The sequence below is a fragment of the Chiroxiphia lanceolata genome, chromosome 12, assembly GCF_009829145.1.
Source record: "Chiroxiphia lanceolata isolate bChiLan1 chromosome 12, bChiLan1.pri, whole genome shotgun sequence".
NCBI classification, from domain to species: Eukaryota; Metazoa; Chordata; class Aves; order Passeriformes; family Pipridae; genus Chiroxiphia; species Chiroxiphia lanceolata.
Genome location: NC_045648.1, coordinates 4,228,281 through 4,244,355, shown reverse-complemented (window position 1 = coordinate 4,244,355; position 16,075 = coordinate 4,228,281). Strand labels below are relative to the sequence as shown.

The 16,075-nt window shown below is 41.9% G+C and overlaps 1 long non-coding RNA gene across 3 annotated transcripts in view; it reads right to left on the bottom strand.

Moving 5' to 3' along the window:
- Positions 1-960: 960 nt before the first annotated feature.
- LOC116793072 overlaps positions 961-16,075 on the bottom strand; it is a 70,204-nt gene continuing 55,089 nt past the window's right edge. For 2 of the 3 annotated variants that reach the window (XR_004359370.1, XR_004359372.1), the window contains one exon: positions 4,487-5,079. This is a non-coding gene — a long non-coding RNA (uncharacterized LOC116793072). Of the gene's footprint in view, positions 1,076-4,486; positions 5,080-16,075 lie in introns of those variants that run through there. The other variant, XR_004359371.1, reaches the window with a different exon arrangement.

The window sequence follows — 16,075 nt, the reverse complement described above, 5'->3', positions numbered from 1 at the left end:
ACAAATCAAGGGGAGTAAGGACAGACACAGAAGGATTCTGTACAATTCCCAAGAGCAGCCAGCACCCCAGGAAGAGCTGGAATACCAAAAGAATATTTTATTTCCACATTTCCACAGGACACAGCTAATGGCTCACTCTTCCTCCACCCCACCACGATCCAAAGGAGGCTCTGGAGAAAACTCATATACAGCCAACATTTTACATTGATCTATCAATACTAAACCAAGGTCTCTGCTTTAAAGGTGTTTCGCTGCTTCTTCTTTAAGTCATCAGTGCAGAAATAAGCTGACTATGGTCATGACTGAGTTTTCAGTTTAGACGTGCAGGGAACGGCATGAAATTAATTACGTCTGGTTTTCTATTGCAGTTACGTAAATGAGGACCCAAAATCCCACTGAGATATCACTTAACAGTGTTAGCACCTGGGAGGCAGGGCTGATCACTAAGACAATGTCTTTATTATTCACTGACCAGAGTCACTGCAGTCACTTACAGCAATGATAATCTTTCTTCATTATATCTCCAAGCAGATGCCGTCGAGGCGTGGTTGACAATCAGCCCTTCCAGAGTAAGTGATCAGAGGGTTTCCATTGCTCCCACATCCATTGGCTCCTTGTTTATTAAAAACATAGTTGAAATTTTAGTGTTGCTTCTGCTCAGGTGGATGACAACAAACATTTATTTGACTGACAGTTGTCATTACAAAAGTTTCTCCTACAACTGAAGCAGTAAATAAACAATACAGTCTAACTGCAAATCAAATTGCCAAAATAAAGTCTTTTTTTTTGGTTTACAAGTTACCAGAGCAGGAGGAAAACTGCCCATGTTTTGAAACTTGTTCTAGCAAGACAGTGGAAATCTCCCACATCTAAAGTCTACTCTAAAAACCAGAAAAAAAATCATCTCTTGGAAGAAGACAAGTCAAACATAACTCATTCCTTTATTCTTTTTCTCTCTTACCATGCTTTACAGATAATTGTTTCATCTTGTTCTTCTGTTTCCAAGAAAGACCTTTCTAAATCCTCAGGCAATATTCAGAGCAGGCAGATTTTTCTTTGAGTGTTCAAGGCTGATCTGATCAATTTTAAAAAAAAAAGAAGGTTACAGTACATTTTAAACCAAATACCTCATAGTACAAAATCTCAGAGGTCATTCTAAAGAAAAATATATTTTGTTAGCAAGTAAATGCAAAGAAATTATAAAAGGATTAGGTACAACTCCCTTTCTCATGTGTCCTCTGGGATTTTCTGCATTGTTCTCTCCGTTTAAAGGGTTTAAAATGCAAGGGTAAGGCTGCTGAAGTCCTGGACATGTGAGTTCTGTTCTCTGGATGGAAACATAGTGCCATGGATCACGCAAAATTCTTCCCAGCTGTTTTGTCCCACACACACATTTTTGTCCTTTTTCACTCAGGAAAGCTATGAATTCTCTCCAGTCACAGACTTTCTCCCAGCATGTGATGCACCACAACCTTCTCTGAGGCTGTTGGGGCCCAGCTGCAGTATAAACAGTCTTCACCACTGGGACAGGGTTAAGAGTCTCTCTTTGCAACAGCAAATTTCCAGTGAAGTACAACTCATGCCTCAAGGTGAGTGTTCCCCGAGGCCTCAGGAATCAGAGCTGGCATAACATGAAATTTGCTTCCCCCTTTACAAACTCTGGCTACATAAACTCGTCTTCCATACAGCAGGACACACTTCATTTTCCTGTCCTTCATTCTTTTCTCCCTCTTGTTGATTCCAAAAGGAGACCACATAGACCAACCATCACGGCCAATTTGATTTCCAATTTTCTGAGTAGCTCAGCAATCACGTTCCCTTTGTCACCTGAATGCAGTATTGAATTTGCAGCCCAGGTGTGAATGACTTCTGGAATTATCTCCCCTGGACAAGACAACAAAGCAATTCAAAAGTAAGCAAACAGAATGCAGAAATACCTCTGAACACGATTATGTCAGGTTTCTAAATCCTAACCATGTTTCTTCAGTCCTCTTTGCTCTCTTCTTCCCTTCTGGTTAATATTTTCCTACCCAGAACTCAATTCACATGGCCACAACAATCAAATATATTCTGTAAAGTTACTGGGTCTGTATGAACCTCTAGAGCTTGGCAAGCTGTGTTGTAACACCAAAATATGTTCTTGACAACCAGTGACCCCAAAAGCTGATGTGATCAAACACATCCCCCCATGAAAGAAAGAATAAGGCTGTAATCAGTTTTACAACTTTAAGGAAAATAAATCCTAATCCTTTGCCGTTCCGTGGTATTCCTCTAATTGCTGTTTCCTTACACATTCAAACATCCACAATTTGGTTCCGTTGTTTGAACGTCACTTGGAATCAAATCAGTGTTGCGGATACAACGTCTTTGAACCTTTTAGTCCAGCTGTGAACTTTGGGCTTAATCCTTTAGGGCGCCCCTGTCTAGCAAGCTTTAATGTATATTAAATTTTCTAAAAGGAGAGGGAAAGTGGTCAAAGCGAGATAGTGCAAGGTTCTGTGTTTCATAAATTAATAAGCATCACCAACTGCATTGCTTGACCCTTTAAACTCTGTGAAATTAATATAAGTAGACAACCAAAGTGCACTTGGCCCCTGAAGAGCCTTGGAAGTTCACTTAAGCAATCCAAGTTTCCTTAAAGTTTTATAAGCCAGCTTTTAAAGCAAGTCCTTTGTACTTATTACTGGTGACAGTGAGCATTACAACAGCCAATGAACCTTTGCTGACTTCCGACCCCAATATGGTAGAGCACGGTTATCAAGGGAAATATCAGAATCAAAGCTTGTATATTACATTGAGGTCCTGACTCCTGCAAGAGCCCCCCATAGACTCCTCAGAGTATGTCAGAGAAATAAACAGCTAATATTCTCAGACATCTACTTGTGATGTATGGATATGATTGTTTACTTAAGCACTTTTGGCATAGTAACGCCCCCACCACTCCTCAATAAAAACTAAAGCCTCTCACAATGAAAGATGTGGCCCTTGCAAGATGACAAAATTTTAAGATCTTTTATTTAACCTGGATAAACCCTCCTCTTGGTGGTGGTGAGTCAAGCAACACTAAGTGTTCATCTTAAGCGATTAATGGATTTAAATTATTAAGTGGCACTAGGTAGGCACGGTGAGGAATACACAGTCTTCTCTCAGCCCTCCACACAGGCTGAGACTGCCTTGAACAAAGAGGACAATGTGTATCCACACCTTCAGCGTTCTGGCATTAATCCTGCAGTCACTTGTAATACTTGAGTTAGCATCCTGTAGAAATAAGATATCTCAGCACTGCCAGCTGATTATATTTTTCATAATGTAAAAGGTTCTTGCTGAATTATTCAGGTGGTTTTCCCACTGCTTAGAAGGAAAAAAAAAAAAAAAGAAAAAAGAGCAAGACAGAATCACTAAGGCAGACAAGTATCTGGGAATAAACAGGCTGACAGGGAGTGGTGCCCAGTATTAGTAATTATTATTGGACTATAAAGCCCAATTAATGATGATGTTTGAGATAAACTTTTCAAAAGGGCAAGCAGATATTCAAAAACCAGACAGGTTTTTTGATGCAATGAGAAATCACAAGATTATCTGCCGAAGGACATCAAACTCTATTCCGTGTGTCCCCCTCCAGCAGTGAAGTCAGGGAGGGCACATGTTATCTGTTCTCTCCACCTGCTTAGACCATTTGGGTGAAGCTTTTGGGGACATTTAATGACACTGGTTTCCATTTGTTCATCTCATTTTTCTGTCTAGATCTGGACGTGGACAGAGACAATAATATCACGGCATGAAGGAAATAAATATATAAACATGGATACATATTTTATATACACACCATGCACTATCATACATAAGAAATAAAACCCAAATAAAAAGCAGAACTCAAGTACTAGGAAATAATTGATGAAATTTCTTAGCAGAAACACAGATAACAAGAGACAGATGGAAAAAGGAGGTGCTTTCGAGGAATGTGGCTCACAGCTTCCACGGAAAGCGAATGTTACCAGGGACAGGCTGGTGACAGGGTCACAGTCCCTGCCAGGCAGATTCTGCTCTGAGAATAGTGAAGTTCATTTAGCAACTGCCTGACTATTAAATGTAAATTGGACTATAAGTGAACCTTGAAATACTTTGGGTCTATTCTGACACATGTTGCTCCAATTCGGATTTTTTGTGAGTGTAACCAAGCAACAATTACTGAAAATGGAATCACGTTAATTGATCATTATCAACAGAACAGCTAATTTGAATGTGTGTATATATATATATATGCCTATGGCATCTACAGTGGTATTAGTGTATGGCTGCATGGGTCAATACTGGAGAAAATGAAAGTATGTTCAAATGAATCCCATGCACTGACTGGACAGTGCCTAAGGGGCAACCCCCAAGCAGCATGAGGAAGCAAATAACAAAATTGCTGACATGAGAGAAAACAATTTTTACATTCAGGACTCCTTTATTTGGAAACCAGTCATTTGTGCCTGCTGGCTTTTCCTCAGAGCTATCCATCTTTCTACTTGTAAGTGGATCACCAGCTGGTGCCAGGAGGAGATGTCCACAAGGAATAGAACAGGACATTTTTTAAGGGGTGTTACAAAAGGGGTCTGCATTTCCTTCCAGGAAAGGAAAGCCAACTTTGCAAATCCCAAATCTTCAACATCAACCTCAGAAGGTGGCTCTGGTAAATGCTCATTTAGCACTGGAAAAGTAGGATCTGTCTAAAAAAGGTAGACTCTAAGTCCTGACTATGTCTCTTTTTGAGAAAGCTCTGTGTAACAGAGTAGAAGCAAGGCAGATGTCTCCCAGAAATGAAAGTTGTTTTCCTTAGTTGGAACAGTTCAGTCCTGGACAACCTATAGGAGCTTCAAGATGAGACACTAATTTGTTTTCCACCTTTCCCTGAGAGACTTCCAGGCTTCTTGATGAATGAGCTCTGTCTTCCCAGCTCCCATATCCAGTCAGCCTTGTGACACATCTTTGGTTTTTTTTGTTCCTTGGATCAGAAAAGTTTGCTGAGGCTGGGGGAGTCTCAGAACTGCCATCCAAGTCACTGAGGCCTTCTGCAGACCACTTTTGATTAGCCAGCTGGAAAAGAAAAGCGCCTTTTATCAAATCCCCTGGGGCTAACTCATATTGAAAATAACTTGTTCTTAACACTTTTAGAGGCCGGGCTTCAAATGATGAATGAAGAAGAATATTCTCTGTCACAGGATTTTCTTTGTTTTTTTAAGTCCTTAGAGGGAGTTTGTGATCTTTGAAACTCTGGGACTAAGAGCACTGTCGTTTTCCACTGAACTTGCCACCGTTTCCTTCTGGAGAAGGCTGGCTATGCCTTCCAAAATAAAAGAACATATTTATTTGTTATCCTGAGAACGTGGTCAGAGGATTTCCATAACTAAAGTGATTAATCTGGGGCAAAGATTCTACCTTTTTCTTTCTTTCTTTCTTCAGACAGCACCTAGTACCAAACGCTCAATCCTGACTGTCCATGAACATTCCTGCCCTACAAATGGCTTTTATAATAATGGGAAATAGCCAGGGTATGTCTAACTTCACCAGCTGGTTTTCTGTTTTATTTTAAATTTCTGATACACTTGGTCTTTGAAACATCTGAGGGTTTTACTTTTATAAAGTTTCAGTGTGTTTTTTCTTCTTTCAGTTAAGCAAATTTTCAAGTGCCCTTAGTTATTTCTCAGGACGAACAGAGTCAGGCTCTGAAATGTAATTAAAATTTTTATAGTTTCTAGGCAGATTTTCTTAAATACAAAAAAATTAAAATGGAAACATGAAAAGAGGTTTTGATCAATTGCTCAAAAATTTTCAGTGGATAAAAAATGCCAGTGTTATTAACAGCTTTGAAGTTCTTGAAATCTTCAGCAGAATCCAGTATAACTTTTATAAAGCAACAAATGCTTTTCTGACAATTTTATCAGTGAAGCTTATAAAAGAAAAATCTAACAGACAATGCGTGAGAAAAATGCTCTAATGAGACTATCAATTAAAACCACAAATACTGTACTTGGCTCAGAAAATTCCATTTCCACAGTGAGTGGATATTAATTTCAAGGATACAACTTAGTAGCTACAAATAGCGTTATATGAATCATAGAATATCCAGAGTTGGAAGGGATCCACAAGGATCATCGAGTTCAACTCCTGGCCCTGCACTGTACAAACAAGTTCTAATGAGGACAAACACTGCTGGTCCAGTCCCACCAAGGCAACCAGACACAGAACTCTACTGATTTCCCTTGGACCACCTCCCTGAAAGGGGAAAGATTTAGATTCCTTCAAACTGAAAGAGTTGCCCAGAGAAGCTGTGGCTGCTCCATTCCTGGAAGTATTCAAGGCCAGGATGGACAGGGCTTGGAGCAAGCTGGGATAGTGGAAGGTACCCCTGCCCATGGCAGGGGGTTGGAACTAGGAGATGATCTTTAGGTCACTTCCAACCCAAACCATTCCAGGATTCCTGCCCTGCAGCCAGAGGAAGTCATGCTCCAACTTCTCCACCTACCAACGAAGATGATTCCAGCCTCCTGCCTCCAGAAGAGGCAAAAGGAGAAATCCTGCCTAACTATCTGTGACCACATTGGAAAGCAATGGCCATCTTTCACTCTTAACCAAAAAAGTGTTTCTCTTCATGTGGCTGCTTTGTTCTGGGTGTGCATCTCCCTGGGGGAATGTTCTGGGACTTCAGCTTCCCTGTGTGTGGGGTGGAAATGACGTGGGGGTAACCTGGGTGATTCTTTTCCAGCAGGTAAGGGAAGGTTTAAAATGGGAAAAATTGAGATTGGACCTTAACATGTCCCTAAGTGTGGACACCAAAGCAAAAGAGACACACGGGGAAAATCACTGAGGGGCTAAAACTTCAATCACCAGAAGAAGGTCTGGCATTAGCTATAAACTCTGTCACACAACATCTAATTAACCCAATTCTGCCCAGGCAGGCATTCACCCCAGCGCTCCATTTGGCATACTGACACTGCAGCAAATTCAAATACTGAGTTAGCCCCCAAAAGAAACCTCTCCCACACAGACCAAACACATGCTACATCCCCCACAAAGGAAGGATACTTTTCCACAGCTCCAGAAATATTCATTTGACAGTTTCTCCTTCCTTGGCTACAGCTCTAGTAATTGATCTGCTCTATTATTTTTCCCATTCTTTCTCTCTTACATTTAAATATGTCCTTCATACTTCTGGAGCTTTTTTTTTTCCCAGCCTGTATCTCCACTGTTACATTATTTTTTATCTCTCTCCTCCATTCTTCAAGTGTGAAAAGGGTGCTCTGTTCTCTAATATTCATTTTTCTTTTTTTATTCTCCAAGTACTTTCTTTCCCATCTGTAACAGCCCCTAATATGCACCTCCATTCGATTTTACTTACCCAGCTTGAAACCCTCTCATTCTAATTACCTTTTCAGTTTTCTTCTATTTCTCCCTTGAGATGTCTCAATTAGTGTACTTTTTCTTACTGGCTGTCACCTCTGAGCTACAAGGTGGGTCTAACTCCAACTTAAACCATGCAGAAAATAAATGAGGAGCTGTTCGTGGCGGCCCTGCTGAAGGTGGTGTTACTTTACAAACTAGTGTACCTTTATAGATGATAAATGGGCAGAAAGTGGCCTTGTTAATGCAGCAGCCCTTGATTTGGTTGCCATGCCGTGTCCTTTCATTACTCAAAGATACAGGAAAGGCAACCTATGCTAAGTCCTGGGTGATGTAATTCCATACAAAGGGAGTGAGTAGAGGCTAATTAACATAGTTCTGGTCAAAGCCTGAAATTAACTCTTGTCTTTAAAGACCAGAGCTAAAAATGTCATTTGTCTTGGCCATAATTATGTTTAGAGGTAATTATGGTAGCAGAATAACAGCAGGCAGAACGAGCCTAGGAGTGGGCTTTTCTGCCCTTTCTGTCACTAGCAGAACTCTGAATTCTATTTCTGTCAAAGAGAACTGGATAAAAATGCAGGTGACATCCACAGTACATTTCTTTGATTAAAATTGGCACCGTCATATTGAAGTTCACACAGAGCTTTCAGAACCTGAGGAGTAAATTCTCCCTCCACTTGTTCCCACAGAATGGAGAAACGAGCACCCTCCCCACCAGCACAGGTACTGTGCAGCCAAGGGGAGATGTGTGGCTGATTGAAGTGCCAGGCTTGGAGCCTAAAACCACATCCACAGGGAAGTGTTCTGCCATATATTAAAGTCCCAGGTCCCTTCAAACAACCCAAGATATATCCACAGAGATGCCCTTGTCCTGTATTAGCACAGTGCTACCTCTCAATTAAAGCATTTACTTCCTGGGGTAATTAATTTGTCATGCAGGTCTGCCTATATCATCATTTGTCCAGAGCCAGGATAACTCTCTCTGTGTTCTGCAGAACAGATATGCCCCACACATTTGAACCCACTTATTTAAATTATATTTATGTTAAAATAGATGTTATTGTTATTATTATTGCTGCTATTATTAAAATCCCAATGGCATATGCTGCTGTCACCATTCAGTTGTCCTGAAACCCATCTATCTGCAGTGTCTGCTTCACCATCATCCCCAAAATTTAGGAGCACATCAGCCATCAGTGACTTGGAGGAATTATTTGTGAGGTATATAATGCTAATTTAAAGACTTCAAACTAAACTTCTTTAAACTTGGTATATCCACTTGGATCAAAGCTTGACACTGAAGCGAAACTTCTCCCAAGGGTTTATTACTGAAAGAAAATTCAAATATCTGATAGACCTGGAACTATCTTTGGCACAAGTACAAACTAAGTTATAGCCATGATTTCACAGAGATGACAATACCATATAAAACATGTCATAGCAACTTTTATGAAGTTCTGGAGGAGAAAAGATCACCTGTGCAGACTTTTCTAGTGGAACACCTCTGCCATTTTTACTAGTATCCTTCATGGCTTGCAGGGAATCAGGGAAAACTTCCCCTGAAGGATCAGCTCTAGGGGTCCCAAAGGCATTCCCCCATCTTGCCCCAAAGAGATCTTAGTCAGTCTTTGGAGATCAGCTCCCACAGAGCATCAATTTTTAAGCACCAATTTAAGGACAGGGAACAGGAGTTTTGCTTCAAAAAACTGCCCAAAACCACAGAACTCTTTTGAAAGTCTCACTGTGATATCAAAGGTGAATTTTGAAAGATCTGTGTAGCCCTCGAGCTGTGTCTCTTCAGAACTCCAGAAAACTTGCAGAAAGCAGGACTCCTGTCCTCAAAAGTTCATGGTTTTTTCCCAACTATATCAGTTACCCAATAAAATGTGTCCCTTCTCCCTACAGATATCGCCTCACATACCTCTTAGACCTTCACAGCTCTTGCATTACTGACACTACTTTTACAAGAGGCAAAAGTACTTTTATGGTGACATCTGCCAGTATCACCTGACAAACACAAGCACCAAAGCCCACCTGGAAAAGCTGCATCTTCCCATAATATTTCCATATCCTTCATGAGATTTTGTTGCAAAATTTTTAATGATTTGTTTAAACACGCAAAAAAAAAAAAGCTTAAGAGTTACATGTTACTCTGACATCTGTTACATTCAAACTCTTTGGGTTCCATCCCTGACTAGGTGGACCTCTAGAGATGCAAACCTTGCAATGTTCCCATTTATGGGACCTTCACTGATGTTACAGGTTCTAAGAGCAAAGACACTTCTGTGAAACCTGGCTTGTCCTCCCAGTGGAAAGTGCAAAGCACAGAGAGGACAAAACAGAAAACCAGGTGACTTACAGACATGAAACAAGGGCTTCAGTAACCCTGAAACTAAACCATCTTCTGCCTCTCCCTGGCACAGCACAGAACCATCAGAAGGCCATTCCACCAGCAGTGGCACCTAGGTCCACAGTTCCCAAATTGTACTACACATACCACTGCATAAAGGCATTGCAAGTTGTCTTGCTGCCACAAAAGGGCTCACTGTCTTTCCATTCACATTATTTGGGCATGACTGAAACCAGCTCCTGACCCTGAGCTCACAGGACCATGATATTCCTCTCCTTAACATCAATGAAATATCTAAAATGGTAAAATAATTTTACAGAAGCCTTCAACTCCTACTGAAAACAAAGATGTGTACTGAAGGGGAAAAGAGAGGGTAGGAGCAGAGAACCCAGTTTGTGCTCAGCATCCAGCAGGATGAACCCATCCACGCTGCTTGGCTTCCAGTTGTTAATTTAAGTGAAGAAACTCTTATCCTCTGTGGAAACCTTAAATCAGCAGGAACTCATTTGTTACAACTGCTTCTCTGTCTGTACTGTATTTTGAGAGCACCTCGGTCTTTGCAGAGCAGCACAAACCAACACAGACAACTCTAAAATGTCTCACATGGCAGCTCCAAATGCTTACAGTTTATGTAAAGCCATGGAGACAGCATGATAAGATCTAATTACCAAGCAAATTAGTAAAAAAACAGCTGCAAGGTTTGCAGAAATGTCTGGAAGTGCAGAGTAAATGGCCACAATTGATAGAGTTATTGCACAGGCATCCTGAGGGCACAGACTGCAGCACTCGAGTCCTAACCAAAATCACTGTCAACAGTTGTTGTTTTCTCCATTCTGTTAAATGAAAAGAGCATGAAAATGATCCTGCAAACAGCCATTTAATATTCTCATGCACGTGAACTGCAATTAGCAGCAGCAGCAACAACAAACTCTGCTGTAATGTGTTCATGGTTAATCAATTCAATTGATCACTGTTTATTAAATAAAAACCTGCTCTCTAAACAGTTCTTCTCTAAATGGCATGTTTTGGGGCTTGGGGTTTTTTCCTAGCTTTCCCTTTCTTTCTTTTTTTCTTTTTCTAAACACTCTGCTGGGAGAATCAGGAGACCAATCAAAGGTTTTAATTTAAATCCAAGCTAAGAGAAACGTTAGCAACATACAGTGCCTTTACAAAAGCATTAGCTTAGAAGAGGTTTGAATCAGCCTAGCCACTCCCTGGAAAAGCTGCACTGGATGTGATTCGTTCCTATTCCAAAGGCTTTCAAGGCATGTTTAGCAAAAGCCAGTGTATTTATCTGTGTAGGAGACAGTCATGACCAGGTCAGCTCAGGATATCAGAAGTGGGCTGTTGATAATGCAGATTAGGGGACACACTTTATTCACATCAGCACTGTAGCATTGATCACCCCCATTCTGCACCTTTACAAAGCAGATCGGAAATCAATGAATCCCAGGCTGGAGAGATGCTGTGGATAACAGAAATCCTCTATAGCCAGTTATCTCCCTACAAGGAATAACGATCCTGCACAGAATTGAATGCTTTAAATGTACGAAGAATATCCACTACATCCCAAGCTCAATGGAGATTGATACCAGGCAGGCTGAGGGTGTGGGTGTACCCAACTCCAGCACTGCAACCCTGCACCCAGAACTTCCACCCACGGTGCTGGAGTCCTCCTTGCCCTTCGGCTGCTCCAAACGGTGCAGAAGGGAGGAGAAGGGGAGTGTTGACACACAAAAATAACCTCGTGGGATTTAATTAAGACTACTGAACCTGTGTCACTTGTAATTTATGGCAGATTTGAACCCCTGCCTCCAGAGGGAGAAAATGAAGGCATTTCCAGTACATTAGCTGACTTCAATAGCAAAGTCAAATCTGACGTCCTGTGACCCTCGAGTGAACGAAGACTAAGGAGTCCCTGTTATCCCAATTATTTCTGACTAGATTTGTGAGATGTTTGCACTACCATGGAATCCAGCAACAACCAGGTACCTGCCCTAATGGGGGAGGTGCAAAGCCTCCTCATGCCACAAAACCCTTGTAAGAGCATTAGAAACCTCCAGCAAAATTGGGTCATTAATGGCATGGTTCCATGGAGAAAAAGGGGTGTGGGGCACATTCCCTCCCCTGCCAGCAGACACCTGGCCTCCACAGGAGCTAAGAGAAGGCTTGCAAATAAAGCTGTGCAAATAAACCAGCTTTGCCTTTTATGGCCAAAGTGAAAAAATAAACTCCACAAAAATGCTTTAGGTCAAGTAAATGTTTTGTTCAGTCTCATATCAGGTGTTTCACCTTTGATCCTTTGGGAGACTGGGGGAAGGGTGCGAATGGGTTTTATTTACTGGTCAAAATGAGGCATATTTTGCAACAGAAAATGTTAACATGATTGTTAATTTTCTTTTAATTCTTTATTTTTCAACCAGAATTAATTGCTAGCTACACAACCAACTTCCAGATAGGTTCACCTGACCCAAAATCACTGGTCTCTTTAGGGGTAGGAGGAAAAAAATCACTGAAATCCTTCACTCAGAATAACTTCTACGGAGGTATTTCAGGGAACAGCAAAGCAGAGATGCCTTTTTTTTTTTTCTTTTTGAGTGCCCCAATAAAATAACACTAAAAGGAAAACTTTTCCCCAAGATGAGACAGATGTCTTGCCTGACTGACCAGCCCTGAAACCAATAACAGCACCGCCAGCGAGGCTGAAAGCTCCAGCAGTAGCAGCAGCCTCTCTAGTCTGACCTGTTTGAGAGAAAAGGGATTATTAGGGAATAAAATTAAATCCTTTCGTTATAGGTTCCACAGCCAGTGAGTTTAGCACACAGCTGTCTAGTGACTGTGTTAAATCCATCTTTACCCCCAGGCTTGGTAGGCAGCATCAGCTAAATGAATTCCTGACGCTGCTGATAAGAAGCTGACAGCCTTGCTGGGGAGAGGAGGGAGGCAGGTACATCGACTCGGAAAGGTGCGTGGGGGACCCTGCCCAGACCAGCAGAAATGTCCCCAAACCGTGCCTAAAAAGCCGTCCCTGTTCTGGGTGCTGGCAGGAACACGCCCCTGAAGGGAGGGGAGGTTTCCCCGTAGGAAATTGGCATCTGAAGTTGGGGTAGAAGCAATGCCGCATCAAAGTGCTTCATAATGAGCTACAAATTTTGCTTATAGTTCAGCAATTTATACGGATTAGCAGCCGCTGACCTTCCCAAGGCCCCCAAACGCCAGCAGGCTCCATCCCTGGTCACAGAGTGACCTCTAGTGTTGCCGAGAGCCGCGCGGATTAGGCAGAGTCCCAGGGCTGTGACCAGATTCCCAGCTGGGCTACGCTGGGATCTTCCCGCTGACCTTACTGGAGCCCTGTTTATTTAAGTCAGTTGACGACACAACTCCTAGAGGCTGTTCCAGCTGTGCTGCACGTGGTACCACAGCAAGATGCTGGAGAAGTACCCAAAAATCTGAAGCTGTCGACTTTAATCCTAGAAAAATAGACTGGTTTGGGTTGGAAGGTACCTTAAAGATCATCTAATTCCAGGCAGGGACATCTTCCACTAGACCAGGGTGCTCAAATCGCCATCCAACCTGGCCCTGAACACTCCTTCCTACATCTTCTACTTCCCCACTTCTGAGAGCAATCTGCTTCTCTTACCAGTTGGCACACAGAAGTTCTAATGAATTTTTAAAACCCTGAAGAATGTTAGTGTGGAAAGGTAAAACAGAGAACTGAGCACACAGGTTTGGATCTATTTCCTACAGAGCCCAGGTGTCTGTAAGCAACTAAAGAGACCTGCTGTTCAACAGCAGGGGTTCAGCACCATCCTCCAAAAGCTACTTAATTCTATGTCTTTTTAACTCCAATCTGGAAACCCAGGAGCTCTAGCACACTGCCAGGAGGGGACAGACCCATGGCATCTCTTAAGCCTGGCTTTCCCTTTGAGCCTGGATGAGCACTGAGCACACTCAAATCAAAGCAAGCCTACCCAAGATGTGAAGGTCATTGAATCACTGCATGGTAACAAATGCTGGGAGTGAACATCATTTGTCAGGCAACTTCTATCAGTCATTCCTGAAGCAAGTCTAGCACAGGATCTCCATGTCCACCTCTTAGTGATGTGCAGCAGGACTTCACCTCTCCAGCCCCACAAGGTTCAAATCCCTTCCTTAAAAGCAATAGTCTGGACTAGCAAAAGTTGAAGAAGTTATAAGTGGTTACAGAATCTTACAACTTCAGTTTTCCTTGTAATGAAAATGAATGCAGGTATTTTGACATGGATGATGGACAGAGGTAATGCAGATTTTCACTGCTGGAATGAAGTCAGGGTTTACAGAGATTCTTTGGCATTTCTGATTCCTCTGTGCTTTTAACTATTCCCTTGTCTCTCTCTTACCCACATGCACAAGCACATCTCACACCACACTTAATTCATGGGCAGCCTTCCACCTTCCACAGACCAACAGCCTGTGATACACATCTCTTCCCCCACATCATGGAATGAAGAGAACATTGCCTAAGATTTAATACATAAACAAAAAACATTTAATTTTAAAACCTTGCATGATGCCTTTCACCTACACAAAAGAGTTGAAGGGACAATGCCTATTTTAAGCAGGGAAGGCCAGAAAGTCCACTAACAGCTGACACGGTGGCTTTTCCAGACAGAATGAAGACATGGAATGGCATGAACATCAGGGTTAGCATTCCTTGCAGGCCATGATTATCACTTATTAAATTACCCATGAGCAGAACAAGCCAAGTGGAGCAGCACATCACACTGACACACACCAAACCAAGAACCAAGGCCTGCAGGTAGATTCAGAACTCCCTGTCCTCAGCTGGGGGAAGAAATTTTGTAGTTGGGCATGAGAGAGTGACTGTTCAAAACTACCTGTTCTCATCTTAGAATTATAAAAGTCAGAATAGGAACCCACTGCTCAAGAAAAAAAAAATATATTCTGATAACTACAGGGATGAGGAATAGAATAGAAGAAGGGTTAAGGAAGTGGCAGCCTGGGAATACAGCTGGTTATTGTTTGGTTCAGTATCCTCAGGGACTGGCCCAATTGTCCCTGGAGTTTTGGAGCAGTTTCCATCAACTTCAGCAAGCACTTAACACACAGCCAGTCTGACAGATGGATCTCCACCACAATTCAGGTACCATTGCACCTGGAAAAAATCTCAGCTGAAAGAGAAAGCAGGTTTGATGAAGGCTGAAATTACAGCTTGTTCAATACGGGGCACTGAGTTCAAATAGGAGACAGAAAAATCAAGGATGTCTGAAGGCTCCATGACAAGACACAGATTCTGGAATAACAGTGCAAATATTCTGCATCCATTTCCAAAGGGCAAAGGAGCTTCCATGGAGTGATAATCTAGAGTTATTCCTAACTGATATCCACTCCTGGAGACAAATACTCACTTGTTAAAAGTTGCAGTGTATTGACAGGAACAAACTGTAGAATAAACAGATACATTTGTTAGGGCTAAGAGAAGTGTAAACCCCAAGGATAAAATTAGGGAAAGTGTCTAGTTGTAACTTATTGAGGACCAAGGGAGGAAGCGAAAATCAAACAGTACCAGACAGACAACTAGCAGTAACCCAAACAACAGAGAGGTACAACAGGGCAGAGAAATAGCAGCCCAGATGGTGGTCATGTGAAAAAACACATTCCACAGATTGCAAAGTACTTAACTTATTTATGATTACATGAGACAGAGAAGGATGGCAAAGTTAAAAAAGAAATGAGCTCGGGCCATATCATCACAGGCACGTGCTCATTGTGCACCTTCCCAGTGCTGACCCATTGTTTCTTGGCTTATTTTTCCAGCAAGATACCTTTGATGTTTTAGATATGTCTAGAGGGAAAAAAAAAATCTCGTGAGAAAATTTACAGTATTTCATGTTAAAGCACTGCAGGAAAGAGTGATTTTATTGAGAGATAGAAATTCTAGAAAATGTTGAGCTGGTCAACAACTTCTCGCCACAGACCTCCCCAAGAAAAAAACTAATCTCAGTCTGATGAGTGAAGTGATAATATTGCAGCTTCTCCCAGTACTGCCTGAGCATCAGTACCCTAACAAGAGAGAAGAATAACTGTGTCAGGAACACCTCTCCTCTTTGTCTTCATTAATTTACATTTTTGGCTGCACACCCCAGAGGTGAGCAGCCGAGAAGAATGTGCAGACTCCAAAGGGCTCAGCTGGAACTGCAGCCCAGTTCTGCCATAAAATGACTCAAACTTCATTAAATAAAACAAACCTGTTGTGGCCCAAGGATTGACTGAGTTGCAGTTTCCCCTGCTCCTGGGTTAATATAGCAGAGTTGGCACTTTGATAGAACACTCAGCAGG